Here is an 18,271-nt window from a genome sequence, read left to right as displayed (position 1 = left end):
GGTCGGTTCTTGGTAGGTCTTTGGTGGACCTGTTTACAAAGCTGTTGACGAAACGTCTGCATGTATGTACATGCAAATGTGTAAGCTAACATTTATAGTTGATGTGCTGTATGTATGTGTTTTATGTACACAATTCTTTTCCCCCCTGCATCCAAAAGCATGTTGTGGAAGTAAAAGAGTTTTGTTTTTCTTGTATCATTTTTTTACAATATGCTTTTAATTGGTTTAACTTTTTTACTTATAAGCTATTAGTTTTTTTTGTTGTTTTTTTCACTGTGAAGTTTTTTTATTTCTTTTATTGCACTTGTATGATTTGATTTATTGTCCAGCCAAGTTCCTCATGATGGTTGTTACGGAGACAGCAGTGAAAATGGTATAGCTGCCAGGACGAAAACTGTGAAGACAGAGAATGGAGCTAGGAGAACTAATGTTGCTGTATAATAATAAAATGTACAAAACAACTTGCATATTAAATAGCTGCTGGAATACTGAATAAATATTAAAGGCACCAAAAAAAAGAAGAAGAAAAAAAAAAGAACTGCTTGTTTGGATTAATTTTCCTTGCCTTAAAAATATGGCCCCTTTTGCACAGTTTACCATATTTCAGTCAGGCACTAAATATTTGATTCAGTAGGTGGCGATGTTCAACTAAAATAACAAAAATCACCAGAGGACCAGACAGGATCCACACTTACTTATTATGGTCTATGACTGATATAGTACCAATATATATATAACACAATTTTAATGATTTTAATATGCACAATAGTGTAAACATTACACATTTATTTCCCATAATATTTCTCAAAATGTATAAAAACTTTAATTATTACTTGGCAAGGCTGTAGACTGTCATTTTACATCAATGTTCTCAAAATGGCCTAAAATCAGCGCTAGGCAGAACCCATCAAGATGGGAATTAGATGGGCTGCTCTCTCTCTCTCTCTCTGAATTAAAATTTGATCATGGCACAAAATGAACACCATCTGGTCTCCCCTAAGACCAGGGCATTTCCTCTACAGGCAGATGATCCAGACTGTTAATTAATGCTCTTTATATTATACGTGTTATAACCCTATATCTGTATCAGAACAAATTCAAAGAGCAGAGAGTTTGATATGAATCTTCATATTTACATATACACGTGTGTGTGTGTGTGTGTCTGTATATAATGTGCTGGAGTCAGAATCATATCAAACTCTTATCTAGATAGATAGATAGATTCAAATATCAAAATCAAATATTTGCCAACGTCATAAATATATCAACATTATATCAACTATTAGCCTCTACGCTTTTTAATTAAGTGTATAGAACAGTACAATTTCTTTCATATTTTATATGTTCAAAATCCTGAATGATTATGAAGCCTTTCCTGTAAAGCAGATCTGTTCTCATCTCAGTCAGGAATGTCTCCAAATGTCTCTTGACAGAACGATGTTGAATGTGAAGGTGATGCATCTATGCGTGAAGCACATAATGTGGTTAACAATGAGTTAGCCATAAAGAAACACATGCAACCGTGTGTCACCTCAGATGGTAATCTGTCATAGGGTGCACAAGATAACACTTTCCCACAAAGTACTACCCCTAATGTCCTGTCCCAGACCCCCTGTAGTTGTGATAGAAGATGTAATCTGAAACACTTGGGTGTGGTCAGAGTTTGGGGGCAAATGTAATGTGGTAAAAAGTGCTCAGGGCCAGAGGGGTAATTACATTAACCTAAACAAGTTTTGTGCCACAACATGCTTGCAAAATGAACGTCCATGTTTCAAAACCTTTTTAGAATGAGTTTAAAGCCATTTGCTCATTTTTGGATCTGACAAAAACAACCTAATTTTCACTCAGTTTCTCAATTATGTTGTAGATTTAAATGTGTTATATCTGGTGCAATCTCTGCAATGCCACTCTAGCACCTTCTCTATTAAAAGCTTTTAAGCTCATAAATGCTCGGACTAAGTGGTCTGGAAAGAGACTGGTCGCTTAGGCAACATCACACTCTGCTGCTTTCAGTCCCCAGAGAAGTCTTTTACACATGCAGGTTTTCTGGCTGACCGACCTCACTTTGTTGGCTTTCAGCTAAAAGCTTTTTGCTGCAGCAGACTGACAGAGACAAAAGAGCAGTGGAGAAGGGGAAGGGTTTAGCTAGAAAAGGAGGGCCTTAGCGGGCTGTTGCCAGGGTAACTTGACATCATGCTGACGAACTTCCCTCTTTAAAAGCTTTTAAAGCTATTGCTCCAGCCCTCCAGGTTCCATTTTGAGGCCTCTTAACTAAGCATGGGGGGAAGGGCAGCAGAGGCCTGTCTCTCGCACACACAAGCACATGCTTGAGAAAGCAAAGTAAGGCCAGGAAAACAGACTGCACTGAGAAAGAATCAAGCTTAAATCATAAACCTGAATGAAAGGTGCATAATCTGTTCTTAAAATGGCCTCTGAGGACCTTGCTTCAGTTACACAGTGCCGGACTCGAACGAGAAGCACAGGAGGGCTCGTAACTGGACGGATTCCGAGATGAAAGCTCTTGTGTACATTTGGAAAGAGTATGTGACAGAGCTAAAGAAGGCTAAGCGCAATGCTAAGATCTACAAGACGATGGCTAAGCAACTTTATGAATTAACTGGGGAACAGCGACACAGGGAAGAGATTAAGATGAAGATTACCAACATGACTTTCCAATTCAGGCAAGTAAATACTATCTATCTATCTATCTATCTATCTATCTATCTATCTATCTATCTATCTATCTATCTATCTATCTATCTATCTAATATTTCTTATCTATCTATCTATCTATCTATCTATCTATCTATCTATCTATCTGACTGTTTCTATCTATCTATCTATCTATCTATCTATCTATCTATCTATCTATCTATCTATCTATCTATCTATCTATCTATCTATCTATCTATCTATCTGTCTATCTGTCTGTCTGTCTGTCTGTCTGTCTGTCAGACCCCCCCATCAGATATAAATAAGGTGATTTCCAACTACCGTATTTTTCAAACTATAAGTCGCACCTAAGTATAAGTCGCATCAGTCCAAAAATACGTCATGACAAGGACAAAAACATATATAAGTCGCACTAGACTATAAGTCGCATTTATTTAGAACAAAGAAATAAGAGAAAACATTACCGACTACTGCCGCGAGAGGGCGCTCTATGTTTTCAGTGGTAGACTACAGGAGCACTGAGCAGCATAGAGCGCCCTCTCGCGGCTGTAGTCTGTAATGTTTTAACTTTAACTTCAATGGTAAACAGGGAGAGTGCAGTCAATCGCTTCTGTGTCGTTGTCATCCTGAGCTCATTCTTCACTCGTTTTAAAAAAACTTTTGATCCCTGGAACATTTTGAATTGTAGCTAAACGTCTAGCGTCCTTGTCTTTCTTTAACTTTCTTTTTGCAAACCACTCAATTGACGTCTGTCTATTTTGATTCATTTTCTGTAGCCGTTAATAAAATTACATATTTGCGCATACTTGTGTTGGACCAACTCAACTCTGACAGATTGTGGATGAAAGGGGGGGACTGATAGTGGTCATGTAATCTTTATTTATTTATAATTTATTTTTATTATTATTGTTGTTAATTTACTGTTCATAAACGAGTTATGTATGGTCTTTCAAGAATTTCAAGTTAATAATAAAACAATTTACGAAAAATATTTTTAAAACTTGTGTCATGTGGTGCCCCCCTAGTTGTTGTGAATGGTTGGTGCCCCTGGGCACTGGCCCAAGTGCCCTTATGGATAATCCGGCTCTGCGTACAAGTCTGCGCAGAAAATCGGGCTACACGCGGGCAGCGGCGAATTGTACTGATGACGAAATTTACGTCAGGCATCTTGTCCTCCACAAGCGTAGTATGCGTACTTGGAGGACAGCAATGCAGCCAAGAGCCATTCTAGAATGAAACAACGTTCCGGTTTGATAATGTCAAGCTCTACTTATCGAATTCAGATAGCAACATGGAACAAACACTCTTCTAGAGAGCCAAGGCAGCATATAAACAAAGTGAATCAAATCTAAATCACTTTGTCACATCGTAGTAAACAAATGTAGTGGTGGGTAAAAAGCTTTTTTGTGCAGTGGTGTACTGATACATTCAATCTAAATATAAATACGATGCATATAGTATTTGCACAAAGTACACAATACACAAAATACTAAGATTATATGATATTATATATTATATATAAAAAAATATTCATTTTAGTCAGGGGAAGAAATGTGAATGACTTTTGACCACTGTGTGATCTTCATTACTGGCCAGTAATGAAGAGTGTTTGTAATGTCTTCAATGGCTTTACAAATGGCTATTTTTAAAAAGCCTCACAATTTCCCTAAAATATCACAGTAAACTATTACACTGTCATTATCTTGGTTCATTTTTAGTGCAGACTGTTGATAATAACTTGATTCTACAATTTCTGAAATATTATATTATGCTAATACACATTTAAAGACAATATGAAGTAGATAAAGTATTTACAGTTACTTTAACAGATTATTCTTTCTACTGCATTTTATTAATAATGCTTTTATAATCCAACCAAAAGGAAACTGAAGTACACAGCAAATGGAAGCAATGCTACACCTGATTGGCCATACTACAAATCTATTGAGAGGATCTTGTCAAAGGTACCAGACCTTGCTCATATGAGCCCACCGAACCTCTCAATGTCTGGCCCCTCCACCTCTCAGCTCGCGACTTCTGTACACCAATCAGCTCCACCAAGTGGGTTTCTACTGGAGTACACGGGTTCGTCAGAGGAGAGAGAAATTAACGATGAGGAAGAAGGCCTAACAGAGAACTCTGAGAGTTCTTTTGAGACCAGGTAACATGTTCGATCTGGTCACAGATCCATTTCAGAATCATAATTTTGAAATTATAAGTGCATGGTTGTCCATCTGCAGGTCACAGCCACATAAGAGGCGGAGGCTTTCACATGTGTCACTGCGCCGAAAGAAGCTGCGTGTCCTGGATGCGATGATGCAGGAGCAACGCAGGATAAGCCATGCCGTTGAGGAGGCCTGTCATGAAGTTCGCCGCGTTATGCATCAGCAGAACTTCCTGCAGGTGCACAGCCTCCAGCTTCAGGAACGAATGATGAATCTCCTGGAGAAGATGATTCCTGCTTCGTCTGCCCCTTGTTGGCCAAACCCACTGGCCTCAAAGGGTTTAGGAGCATCTACAACTGAGTGACAGGACCTCAGATACGGAATAAGGACCTTTTTTGTCTTTGCTGAGGAAGTGTTGCTATGATATCTAAGTATAAAAGCTATAACCAACTAGTTAGTGGTACATTTTAGACCTGTTAAGCACTGTTAAGTCTTCTACAATAAATATGCTATTCAAAAATGTTGGCAGATGTAACCTACAAAAGAAATTTTGTAGAAATCAATATTCATCCACACTGATTCTAACTATACGAATCAAAATGTAGTTTTATTTCTGCCTCAAAAGTTAAAAGGTGATTGTTATCTGACACAAAATGTGTTTTGAAATCGGATTCATTTGATTTCTAAATCGCTGTGTTAGCTACTAAGAGACTTAGATTCATGGCTAATTATTTTGACACATGGTTGACTGACATCTAAAAGATTTCAGATTTCTCTTTTGGCATTCTTTAAAAGGATACCATGTTCAAGAAAACTCCAGAAGGGCAGAAGTTAAGGTCAGACAGATAACACTAAATGGTTGGTGATAATGTAAACTGGATTAGGCTGACAAAGATTCACAATGGTCGAGGACAATCAATCGTTTAGTTAGTACCATTACAGTTCAATGTTTCACTGTTATAGCAAAGCACAATTTAGCAAAATGTAACATGTTACTAAATGTTACAAAATGAAATTGTTTTGGTAGCAGTTTATATGCTGACACTCATATTTAGCTTAGATCTGTTAATATATATATATATATATACATGTATGTGTGTGTGTGTACTGTTCACTAAAAATGACTATAATACACCCCTTTTTAATTTCTGAATTAAAAGTAATTTTTGTATTTTTGTCAGATGTCAAAAAATGTTTAGGTGGTGGAAGTGTCCAAAGACGGTAAAAGAGAAAAAGTGTCATTCTTGAAAAACAAAAATAATAATTGTTGGCATTAGGCAGGTCGGAATAACCTTTTATTGTTCTTGTTTATTTATTTATTTTAAAAAAGGGAATCAATATTTGTCTGCCAAATTAAAGTCAGTGACTGAGGTCAAAATAGCATACTACCCATACTACACATGTGTTTAGAAGTAGATTTTCACAAATCTTTTTTTTTATCATCTATTAAAAAGACTGTTCTTATTTGTCACTCAGACTTAGACTTCCAAAAGTGGCCAGATAGATTGAACCTGACTTGCACCCAAACATTATAATCGTTAATAGACCCCCAAATGCTCTTTAATTCTTCTTAATGTGCTGTCAAGATAGTTAATCCTTTCTGTCGTGCCTTAAATTGTGCACATAGTAATTAATAGCAACACACGGAGTACAAATATGAATTTGAATGCCTCTTTTCTTTGTCTGTGATGAACTGGTCTGTCAGGGCTTCACAAAGGTATCTGCTGATAGGAAAGACATTAGTGCTCGGTGACCTGGGTGTGTGGTGTCATGAATAGAAACCAACATTTTAAAAAATGGACAGTAAACTTGTATGTTACGCTTATATATTTCAAATTATTGTATTTATATCACACCTCCTGAATACAACTTTAAGAAGCCGTTTGTAAACTTGCCATACTTTACTGCTGTTTTAAATACTTAATGTGTCAGTAATTCAATACATTTACGTTAATACCTACTGTCGAAATAATCGTCCACTATTAAGTGCTCTCTGTCACAAATAACAATATTAGTAAATAGTAAACACTAAAGTAAACACTAATAACAAACAGGGTTTTTCCACCCAGCGATGAGTGCGCCGTATGTATTTGAATATTGAACATGATTGACAGGTCTGTTGACCAATGAGAGAGCTGATCAGTTTGTCAACGTTACACTGCCATAGCGACAAGAGAATGACACTTTGTATTTCCAACAATAATGAATGGCAGTGGTTCAAGTCCGTCCGATATAAACGAAGAAAAACTTGGAAATTAAAAAGAGTGCAAGTAAGTGCCGGTATATACATTTGTTGTTAATAAATACGTGTACTTTTAAGTGAAAGAGGTGCGTGTGGGACGCAAGGTTGTTTACACATACTGTAAATGAAGTGTGACACGAGAGAGCTCTCAGAACAATTTGATAGTTTTGTATCTGTCTTTTCCTTTGTAAAAAGATCATTCACGTTAATAATTTTGTGAAATTTGTGAAGAAATGAAATTAAAGCAGTTAAATTTATCCAACTGATTATCACAATTTGTCCAGTTATCACAGTTTGGATAACGTTAACGTTTTAGATTTTTTTAATTTCGCTTAGTTAGCCCTGTGTTATAATAATAATAATAATAATAATAATAATAATAAACAATAAATAAATGAAAAAAAATACGAAATACACTTCGTAAAGTGGTTATAAAATGTTTCATTTCATATTGTTTATATGATAAAATATAGAATTATATATTAAAAAATATTCGTAGATATTATAAATAAATATCACATATATCTCTATAACTTATGAGTTTAGACCACTACTTGAAATAAAATGAAGAAACTGTTTTTTTATAATTGTTTAAAATAATTTAATAACATGCCGCTTTATATGAATAGTTTATTACAAAAACATAACTCAGTTTTTTATTTTTATTTTCTAAAATCATGTTTTTGAATCTCTCTATTGTAACTCAGTTTTTTTTTAATTTTCAAAAGTCATGTATTTTCTTTAGTTATTTTTTTTTTTTACTTCAACTGCAGTTTGATTGGGATTAATTGAAATGCACAATGAAAAAAACAGCATTTTTAGAAAATTGTAAAAAAATGTTTTTGCAAACGAACTCTTCATATATATATATATATATATATATTATATTTTAAATATTTATTTCCGGTATATAAATGTCCTTTATAAATGTCCTGTTTTTCATCAGGTTGATGCATCTGTCAATATGTAAATATGAACTCTTTACAATTTGTGCTACAAATAATAGAAATACGAGGAGAGAGGTGTGGGGTAAAAAATAGTCTCTCTGTAAGCCACCTCTTTAAAACCTGTAATGCTGTTAGCATTTTACAAATTATAATTGATTTAGCTATTTTTCTGTTTTCACTGTGAAGCTGTAGAAATATAGAAATAAAGTTGACTTGACATATCTGAAATCTTAATAACTATTTAAACAAATGAAAGTCTCATATTCTATCTCAAATTCTAACCTTATTTAGATATTTTATTTTATATGTTATTTTACTCCCCTCAGGTCGGATCCTTAGCAATAGCAAGATGATTGTTCATGGTTGGAACTATATCTGAACAAAAGTACAATACCATTACAAAGTGCTACTATTGTGAATTCCAACACTGAAATGAGAGTTTTGAAGCCAGCTGAGTCAACAATGAGGCATCTGGATTGTCCGACCAGCCCGGTGGTCCGCAGGGTGGAGATGGAGCATGGAAGAGCTGGCTATGGATTCACCATTGCCAGCCAAGCACCTTGTGTCCTGAGGGGAATAATAAAAGGGAGTTCTGCGTACAGTGTCGGACTGCGGCCTGGAGACCGAATCTTGCGTGCGAATGATACAGATGTGTCTGAGGCATCGCATGAAGTTGTGGTGAAGCTGATTGGTGCGTCATCACAATCTCTGTGTTTGCTGGTAACATCAGGTGACAGGCCGCCCGTGGACTCCTGCTCCAGTGACGAGGAACTAGGTTGTCAGAGTAAGAGTACACTGCCGTTGCTCAGTCCTGGAGAAAAGTATACTTTCCCCAACAGTAGAGACATGAGGGAGCCGATGCTTCAGTCGGTTGGAAGTTTTGATAGTATCTTTGAGGTCTCTGATCAGGACACCATGACCGCCCATCTAGAGAAGCAGACAAAACAAAGACCTTTTTCGGAACCAGATATGTCTTATTGGCTGCAGCAGTGTAGATCAAAATTCCACGCAAACAGTCTTTCTCAGATGACACGTCTCGAGTCGTAAGTGTGGATTCTGTGTTTTCAGACCTTCAGAATCAGAATGAATTTGTATCTGACTCCAGCATCCTGAACGTTGCAATGATTGTGGGATACATCAACTCCATGAAACTGGAGCTAGCAACATCACAATCTGAGAAGGAGTCATTGCAAGCCATCTGTGAATGCATCAGTCAGATCGGTATTGAGCAGAAGAGCCATTCGCTGGTCATGATAAGGGTCAAATGCAACTGTGTTCAGCTTTGTGATGACCGAGATGTCGTTCTAGCATCCTACCCAGCGGAGAACCTGGCACTTTGTGTCATTTGCATAGAGGACAGCAGGTTCTTTGGTCTCGTCTCGGTTGATTCGACCAAAAATATTGACACTGGGATGCAGACAAGCACCCTGAAGACATTATGTCATGTCTTTCATAGATCCGGAACTTTATGAACACAAGGAGGACCAAAGTATCATAGAGCACTTTGGTATTCCCTGCACTCCGGATCCAGACACTCAAGGCTGTTTGGAGTTTCCTCAAACTCCACACATGATTTTACACTTTGTGACTGTCCTCTATACCGAGATGGGAGACTATATTGAAAAATTGAGACTGAAACTTGACAGCGAGAATCCTGAAGAAGATCCGCAAAGTGCACATAACAATGGCAGTGACAGTGGGATTGGAAATGCTTCGCCAGAGGATAGAGAGCTTCACATCTTCAAACATTCCCAACCCACCACCACCATATTGTTCCCAGCACAGGAACAACACTCCTCTCAAACCGGAGTGCAGGTGCCTTCTGTCTGAACTGCTAACAGGAGGTAGTCAACCTGCAGCTCAATCAGGTGTCGCAACCAGGGCAGATAGTTCAGCTTTTACTCCTCTTCCTCTTATTATACAATCTAACTTGCCACCTAAACTGAGAACCAGTCAACGCAGACCTTTCATTGGCTTAAAGGCTCGCTGGCAGAAATCTCGTCCCAACAGCATTGAATGCTTGGTGGAGAGGGTCATTGATGGGCCCAAAAATGAAAGCATCATCCTTCCTCCTGTATGGAACAAATGCCGACTCTCAGATACAAACCACTTGAAGGTCTCAGACATCCTCAGAGAATGAACTCCACCCCACAGCTGACCTCCAGGTTCTTCACTAGTTCAGTCAAGCATAAGGATAGGGAAAATAAGGTCAGAATTAAAAAAAAAACATCTGCTGACTTGATGTCTGAATCTGTTGCGATGCTGCAGTGTATATATAAAACCTGTGGTCAGCATTCAACGATGCACATGCTAGGGTGTTTGTGAAGTTGTGGTATTCTAGTTGGTTGCTACTGGTGGTTTCTAAGCATTTTTTAGACATTTTTAAAAATAATGTAACTAACCTTAAGTCTGAGTAATAATAATGGTGATGCTTACACCAAAATAATTTACAATATATTATTACAATGAGCTTTTTACTGCTTGTCCACTATTTTATTTTTATTAATCAAACGAGACAATCTTTTCTGTCTGCCCACTGGTCAGTCTTATGGCAGGTTTATTGCCAGTTTGCCACCATGCTAAATTAAAGGGCTTAATAAAATGAGCCATGGAACAGATGGTGCTGCAAGTAAGAGGCACAGCAGATGGAGCTATTGGGTTGATTAGAGCAGTTCAATATGATTACACCGGATGGATCAGCTTTAGCTCTGTTAACAATGTCAAGAGTCACCAAATTTGTCAGCCTTGAAGAATATTATTTCCTTCCTTTTACAGAGATGATTTATTGCTGGGTCATCTGTCTCTCTATGACATGTCCTGCTCTTTAGATGTAATTTTGAAGCCTAAATTTTTATTAAGTATTTATTTTTTATTTTTTTAGATGTAAACTGCTTCTAAAATTAATTAATTAATTTAATTACAAATTTTATATAATAATTAACATAATTATTTTTTTTAACCAATTGTAATGTCAGTGGTGTTGCAGTAATATATATATATATACAGTTATGTGTTACATTCATTTTGTGAAAGCACATAAAAATGTTTTTTGGAAAAGCCATTTTGAATTCTCAGGGCAGTTACCCTGTTATGGTGTTTATTGTCAATAAGATAATGTATTGAAATATTGATAAGTAATAATACATGATAATAGTCAATAACAAATTAGGAGTAACAACTTATAAAAGAGCATGGTCGCCAAATGAATATCTTGTTTATATATATATATATATATATATATATATATATATATATATATATATATATATATATATATTTATAATTATTTTTTTCACATTCCACAGTTATGTAGTGGGACCTGGAATTAAACGAGGTCGCCACTGTATTGAAAAAATGCCACTGTATTGTAAGACACACATTACTGTCATTCACATTTGCTGTGGCAGTCTCTTTAATGAAATTACAACTGTAATCAAACCTCTATTTAAGGGATCCTTATTTTGGGCACTCATAAGGGGACGTTCCTCTGTCCGAAGACCATCAGGTCCGGCTAAACGACTCAGTCTGGCTCATTCACTAAATGACCTTGAGGTAAGATATAGCACTTTCTGTTTTGCCTCCAAAGCACTCACAGCATACTGCTAAATCATAGTATTTGTAAGTTTTGTATTTGCTGCAGTGCTCATGCATAATATGACCGATGAAAACAGAGATACAGGTGTGTTTAATTATTTTGTTGTCAGCACATAGGAGGGTCAGCCAGACTGTATTATGCTCTAATCAAATTCAAACTCCTGCTTCTTTCATTTGAGAAACTCATTTCTTTTCTCCCTCTAAATACACAATGGCCTTTGTAGTGTTGCATTATTCTGAAGCACAATCATGTTTCTCTATTTTCAATAGATAAGGATAACCATGAAACTATTATTAGCACATGGTGCTCTGCATGATAATGATGGAACCATTAGTATGTGGCTGGACAGCCTGAAAACAGACATTACTTTGAGCTTCAACCTCCGCTACACTTCTTTTTTCATCAGTAGTTCAGGAGTAGTTCAACCACGACTAAAAATTGTGTACTCCCCCTCATGTCTTTTCAACCCATTTGTAGATATTTTTTGACACACACAAAAAAAGAATTTGCACTACTCCTTTTTATATGACAATAATTAAACAAGAAGCAGACTCTGAAGTCATGTGGTAGTTTTTTGTGACAAACAAACTTAGCTTTAAGTTCCTATTCAGTGAAAACCTTTCCCCCAGTCACTAACTTGATGTGATGCGTGAAAAGACACCATATTTAATTTAAAAGCTATGGTGATTTACGAATAACAAAAGTGATTTCTGAGAAATGCTGTTGATATTTGAAATAACCAAATCAAACATGCCCCTACCCAAAATGATCACACCTCTTATCTTGATAGCTCCACCTCAAAAATTACCAACATGCTATGCAACATAGGCAACTCTCCCATCATGGGTGGACATGCCCCTTACTGCTGATAGGGTAGAAGTGTGTTTTGGTGCTCGGTCCAATCCATTTTCTACAGGGTTTCTCAGAAATCGCTTACTGCACCATTAAAACAGAACAAAAAAAAACATTGTGAAATGTTATTTTGATTTATAATAACTGTTTTTAACTAATGTATTTCATTGAATTTATTCTTATGACAAAGCTGAATTTTCAATATCATTAAACTTGCAGATTTGATGATCAAATAACATTTCTTATTATTATCAATGTTGAAAACATTGCTGCTTAATATATTTTGTGGAAACCAGCAGCTATTTGAAATAAATTTGTATAAAATAACTTTTTAATAATTTGTAATGTCTTTATTGTCACTTTTAATCAATTTAATGCACCCTTGCCGAATAAAAAACATTAATTTCGTAAAAAAAAAAAAGATGTTTTTGGAGGAACTATTCCTTTAAGTCTTGGTTTTGTTGCATTCTTCAAACAAAATGTTGCATACATTTCTGACCTTTAAATATTATTTTGTGCACACTAATGTAGTAATGTGGATTTTAACCAGCAAATTTCTTGAGGTTTGAAGCTGGAAAAGGTTTGTCACCTCTCCAAGTGTGGAATCTAAGAGAAGTAGGATTTTCCCTGGAACTTGAGGCAGGCTTTTTCACAGACCTAATGCCCCTCTGGTGGTCAGGCAGACTGGAAAGTGTGGTTATGAGAACATCAGTCATACTGGTGCTCACCAGGAGAACAAGAGCAAGAGGGAGGGGATGTGAAATGGAGAGGCTTGTTTGGTTGAAAAATGCCCGGTCTAAGCATGTTTTTTGTTGCCAGATAACATCTAAATGAAAGGCCATTCAGCTCATTTCAGCAATGAACTCAGCAGTTTTGTGCTAAACTAAAGGAGCTGCAACCAACTCCACCTCTGTGGTTTTTAATATCGAAAATAAATATGTATTATGTAATCTGGCATAATTGTTGAATATAATCTTATGCTGCATCGAAAATGACACACTATACACTTATGCACTATCTACTCAACCATGTATAGTATAAATTATATAAAGTTATTTTGTCATGATAGCCCCTCCCCCTTCAGTACGTAATAAAAGCTGCGACAGTTGAGTGCATGTGCAAGTGCTCAACATCCCACACGTAATTTTTTAGGTTATTTAAGTGCATCATCGGGTATTTAAAGAGCCCTTTTTCATTTCAGAATTTTCAGTGTGAACGCACTACTCACACTATTTATACTACAAAACGTCATAGAATAGTGCACTAGTACGCGATTTGGGGCGCACCTCTAGTCATTGATGGATTGAAAAATTTGCTTCAGCAATCTCTTCGGTACACTGGTTCATTGTCTGACGCAATTCTCAGATCTGTATGTTCTGATATCAGCAAAGAAGGAAGTACACCACAGTACACTTTAGAACACCATGGACATTTTCTACTGAGCATGAACAGTTTTATGGAGTAAATGAGAAGCGTCCTTCATGATGGCAGAGAGTTTGGGCAGCATCCACCCCTCAGAGAGCACCTCTCTTAGCACCAAGTCTGAGCCAGGCATCTTGATTAAGCTACAGAGTGTTATGGCAGCTCTAAACTTGAAGTTGCTCCCAGCACACAAATGCATAGTAGATTTCTGCGGCCACTGCTGATTGATAAAGTGTGTTGTCGAGTCCTGTGCACAAAGAGTTTGTGTTTGTAACACAGTATGTTGAATTCTACTAGTATGCAGCAGCAGAGGATGCTGTATGTTGTTGAGGATACTGGACAAGGAAATAGTCCCATTTTGGACTTTATCATCCAAACTATTATCAAATGCTAATGAACACAATTGTATGCTGTTGCCATTAATAGTTTTATAGCAAGCACATAGTAGATTTATTTCCCAAGCAATTGTGATTTATAGCTGATTTATAACTGCTGTGGGTTTTTATCATATCAGGGATGAAAAATGTTAAAGTTGTGGAAAATCCATCCAGTATTGATTTCTGCTCCATAAATCTGTTAGCAGGTAAATAACATGTAGCTCTTTGTGCGAGTGACAGTATTGGAACACTGGAACTATATTTCCTGTGTTCCAGTAGTGAACCTTCCTTCATAAAGTGGGACATGATCGCTTTTTCCAGAGTCTTTATAATTTGAGACGTTCAATTGGTGAAGGTTTTGTTACCTGCTGGTATGATGCTGTATAACTACACCCAGGAAAAAGGATTTTTATCTTACTTGATTAAAACGAGCCAATACAACACAATTTCATTCGATTGTTTTCACGGTGTAATGCAAGTTTTCCTTATCCATTTGTTAACATTTTTGGTTGCATTTATTTAACAGGGAAGTTGATTTCTAGTTCCTAGCATGCTTTGTGTGTGACTGAATTGGGAGAGTAAATGTTGATATAAATTTTATGTGTTTTTGAGAAAGACAAGAAAAGAGGAAGGCTTGTTTGTGTTTTATGTGAGGATTTACAAGAGTCTCTGTTATGTTCGAGTTTTTGTTGATGCGATTGTGTTGAAGTGTGGAGCTTGTGCCTATAGGTTGAGGATGGGTGTGTGAAAACAATGCTCTATTTTACTTTATCGAGCCATTACTGCACTCAAAACATAACATATTGTTAAAGATGCTACATTTTAACATACATTTTAAAGTATACTTAATTAAGTATTGCTAGTAGTTAACCTAAGATATTTTTTTGATGTTATTATGAGTTACTCAATTTATAATCTATAAGTGTTAAGTGGCAATTTTATGTTAAAAATTTTTTTTTTTGATTGGATGCCATTCAAATGTAAAATGATTTTTTTTTTAAGGAAATATATTTAATGTGTGTCATAATTACTATTGTTTGGCAATTTTTTTTTAAATCCATTCATTTCAGTAAGAATCTATGCAATCAGGAATTACATGTGAGGGTGAAAGATTTGGCAAAAAAGACACTTCAAAATTCACCACACTGACAAACAGAAAGCTGCTCACCTTAAGCGTTCCTGTCTGTCAAACGCTCCATCAGAGCTTTTTCTAGTGCATAAGAACTAAAAACATTATGTTAAGAAAAACATGCAAGTGAGAAAGTCTGAGATTCAATGAAAGCATACAAAATTAAATACATTTTTTGAGTTCCCTTTCAAATCAAAACACTTTATCACAGCTGTTTTCAGTAGGTCTGAGGGAGTGAGGGTTTATCGCTAGCGGTGTTAGTGGGAAGAGAATCTGTCTGAAGTGCAGAGTGAAAGGAGACGGGAGGAGGGAAAAGGGAAAAGGGACGGAGCGCAGGAGGGAAAGTCAGACAGGCTGAAATCAGGGACAGAGCTGGAAGACAGTCACATTCACTCCAGCTTCATCCTTTGAACTCACAGAGCGTACAGCTGAATGGATATGTTTATTTACACTGGGTGTCTACAGGAGCACTGAGGACTAATAATACTTACTAATGGAGCCAACTTTAACTCTTCACTCTACTGTAAGTTCCCTTTTGGATAAAACTCACGAGGCTTGTTCTTCATATAGTTAGAATAGGTAGTTTTTAGAAATTCATTGTCCAAAGTGTTTCTTCTATGCATTGACAGGAGCATGTGTGGTCTTGCTTTGGAATCTGTTGGTCCATTTGGAGTACCTCCCTGAAATGTTTTGGTGGAATATTTATACATGCTAAACTTTAAGTAAACCTTACTTGAGTCTGATGACATCAGTGTAGGATTTCTCAGTTGGACTCAAACTTTCCTCCGTTCCTTCAGTTTGGTCTTCTACAATGAAACTGCTTTGTTAAATTTAGCCTTAAGCGATCTGTCAACACTTCCGAAGTGTACACACTTTCACACACCTTGCTGTCATTGCAAAACATACAGATAACATTACCTTATTTGTTGTTGTTCTTTCTTTGCTTTTTATGTATGTGTAGATGGTGAGTTATCGGTGAGGTCACCATTATTACTCAACTTTTAGATATCTACTCCCAGATGAGGCAAAGCATGTCCCATACTTTAACGCAAGTGTGTACTAGCATTCCTCGCCAGTATTTGTCCTTATTCTATGTGGTTTGACAGTTGCATTTCAGCCACCTGTTCTGCTGAAGGGCAATGTTTTCTTTCTCTAGATGCGTGGCCTCCCAATGCTCGCTCCCAGGTCTGGTAACCCAAAACCACAGGCTATGTGGTTATTCCTCTGCCCAACAGAAATGTTTTCATTTGACCTGAATTCACTTTAATGGACTGTTCACACCGAGGATGATAACTATAATTATAAAGTTTTAATAATTGTTCTAATTCTATGAAAATAGCGAAGTCTACACAACAGATATAAAAATAATGTCACAGAGAAACAATATCGTTGCACTTTTTTTTTACAGATAAAAACATTGACAGTCAATTGACCCTTTGCAAAGACCTTAGTTACTGTTGCTTCAAAAGAGCTTTAAAACAGCATTTTATTTTGAATGGAATGTTATTGTTCATTGGTGTGTTTAATAATTTAATTTGTAATACAGCCCAGTTGGAGGTTTGCTGAGGTGCCCTAATGGGCCCCGGCCCCTGGTTGCGACCCACTTGGTAAGACTTTAAAGACATAATATTTAAATTAATATTATGCTTGTTTTGGCACATCCATGGAAACAATCATTATTTTCAATGCAAAATTAACTCCAATGCCAATGCCCTGCTCACCCTCACCTCCATCTGCATTCACCATGCCCACCTGCTGCTCCGCAGCCCCCTCCACCAACCAAGAGCTGGTACATCTGACAATAACAGCTTGTCTGAACCGGGCACGTCTGTTGTTGCATGCGGTGTAGACAGGGTGTAACACAATAAATAATCCCATGAAAGCTTTCGAAGAAGTTTCTGTCTCAAATGGACATACACCATTGTTGCTCATTAGTGATGGTAGAAACTAATTGTTTCAAGATATTGAAAAGAACCCAAGTGCATGGAAAATGTCAAAGATCTGCTTTGGTTCTGGTTTGTTTGATGTGGGTTAAACTGATTTTTTTTGTTGTTGTTGGAGTTCTGGATGCAGTCGGGGGCTAGTTTTCTTTTTTAGCTCAGGTCAGTTTTTCCCGTTTGAGCCATTTAGCAGTCATTTACAGTTGTGTATTACCCTTCATTATTAATCAAATCAGCATTTTATGCTTCAACAACCTTTACAACTTCTGGCATGGATCATGGCCAACTATTATTTACGTTTACGTACTTGCCAGAATTCCTGCAAAATAACGTGATTGCATTACATTTTCGATGGCAAGTTGTCAGGAATATGGTAATGTAGGATACAAATGAATCAATTTATGATCTCAGTTTAAGCGAGCAGCTCACATTGCCATCTCCCCTAAAAAAAAAAAAAAAGATAGGAGAAGCATTCCTAAACATGGAACCCCTCAAAATTCTGTCTAGGTAGGCAGCTTTTGGAACAAAGCTAGAAACACAGCTAGAAACCAATAGACTTACTTAAAAAGAAAAAAAGAAAAAAGCTATGATGTAAATCAAGAACTTATTCAGTCCCTGTGCATTACAAATGGTTCTTTGAAAGTAAAGAACCACCATGTGTCCCATGAACTCTTTCCTTGGTTCCCAAGCCTGACTCAGTCATTTAACAGGTTGTCTCCTTCCAGTACTCCGTGATAGCTTTGAAAGCAGTTGACGGGTATACACTTGGTCACAGGGAACTATTTTTGTCAGGAAAGAGATCTACTTGCTTATAATTATGAGTGCTTGGTTTTAGTTTTGAAAGACCACTGGTTCGGTACAAAGAGAGAGAGAGAGAAGAGAGAACGTTTGAAAGTGTATTTGGGTGGGGTCATGGGTTAAGTTTAGAT

At 36.7% G+C, this 18,271-nt stretch overlaps 2 pseudogenes; both read left to right on the top strand.

Annotated features, from left to right (window-relative positions):
• Window positions 1–2,247: 2,247 nt before the first annotated feature.
• LOC132096699 (myb/SANT-like DNA-binding domain-containing protein 1) lies at window positions 2,248–5,834 on the top strand (annotated as a pseudogene).
• Window positions 5,835–6,782: 948 nt separating this feature from the next.
• Window positions 6,783–18,271, top strand: part of LOC132102359 (regulator of G-protein signaling 12-like) — a 31,593-nt pseudogene continuing 20,104 nt past the window's right edge.

The sequence above is a fragment of the Carassius carassius genome, chromosome 2, assembly GCF_963082965.1.
Source record: "Carassius carassius chromosome 2, fCarCar2.1, whole genome shotgun sequence".
Lineage (NCBI taxonomy): Eukaryota > Metazoa > Chordata > Actinopteri > Cypriniformes > Cyprinidae > Carassius > Carassius carassius.
The sequence above is the reverse complement of the archived record's forward strand: the minus strand, read 5'-3'. Positions and strand labels throughout refer to the sequence as shown.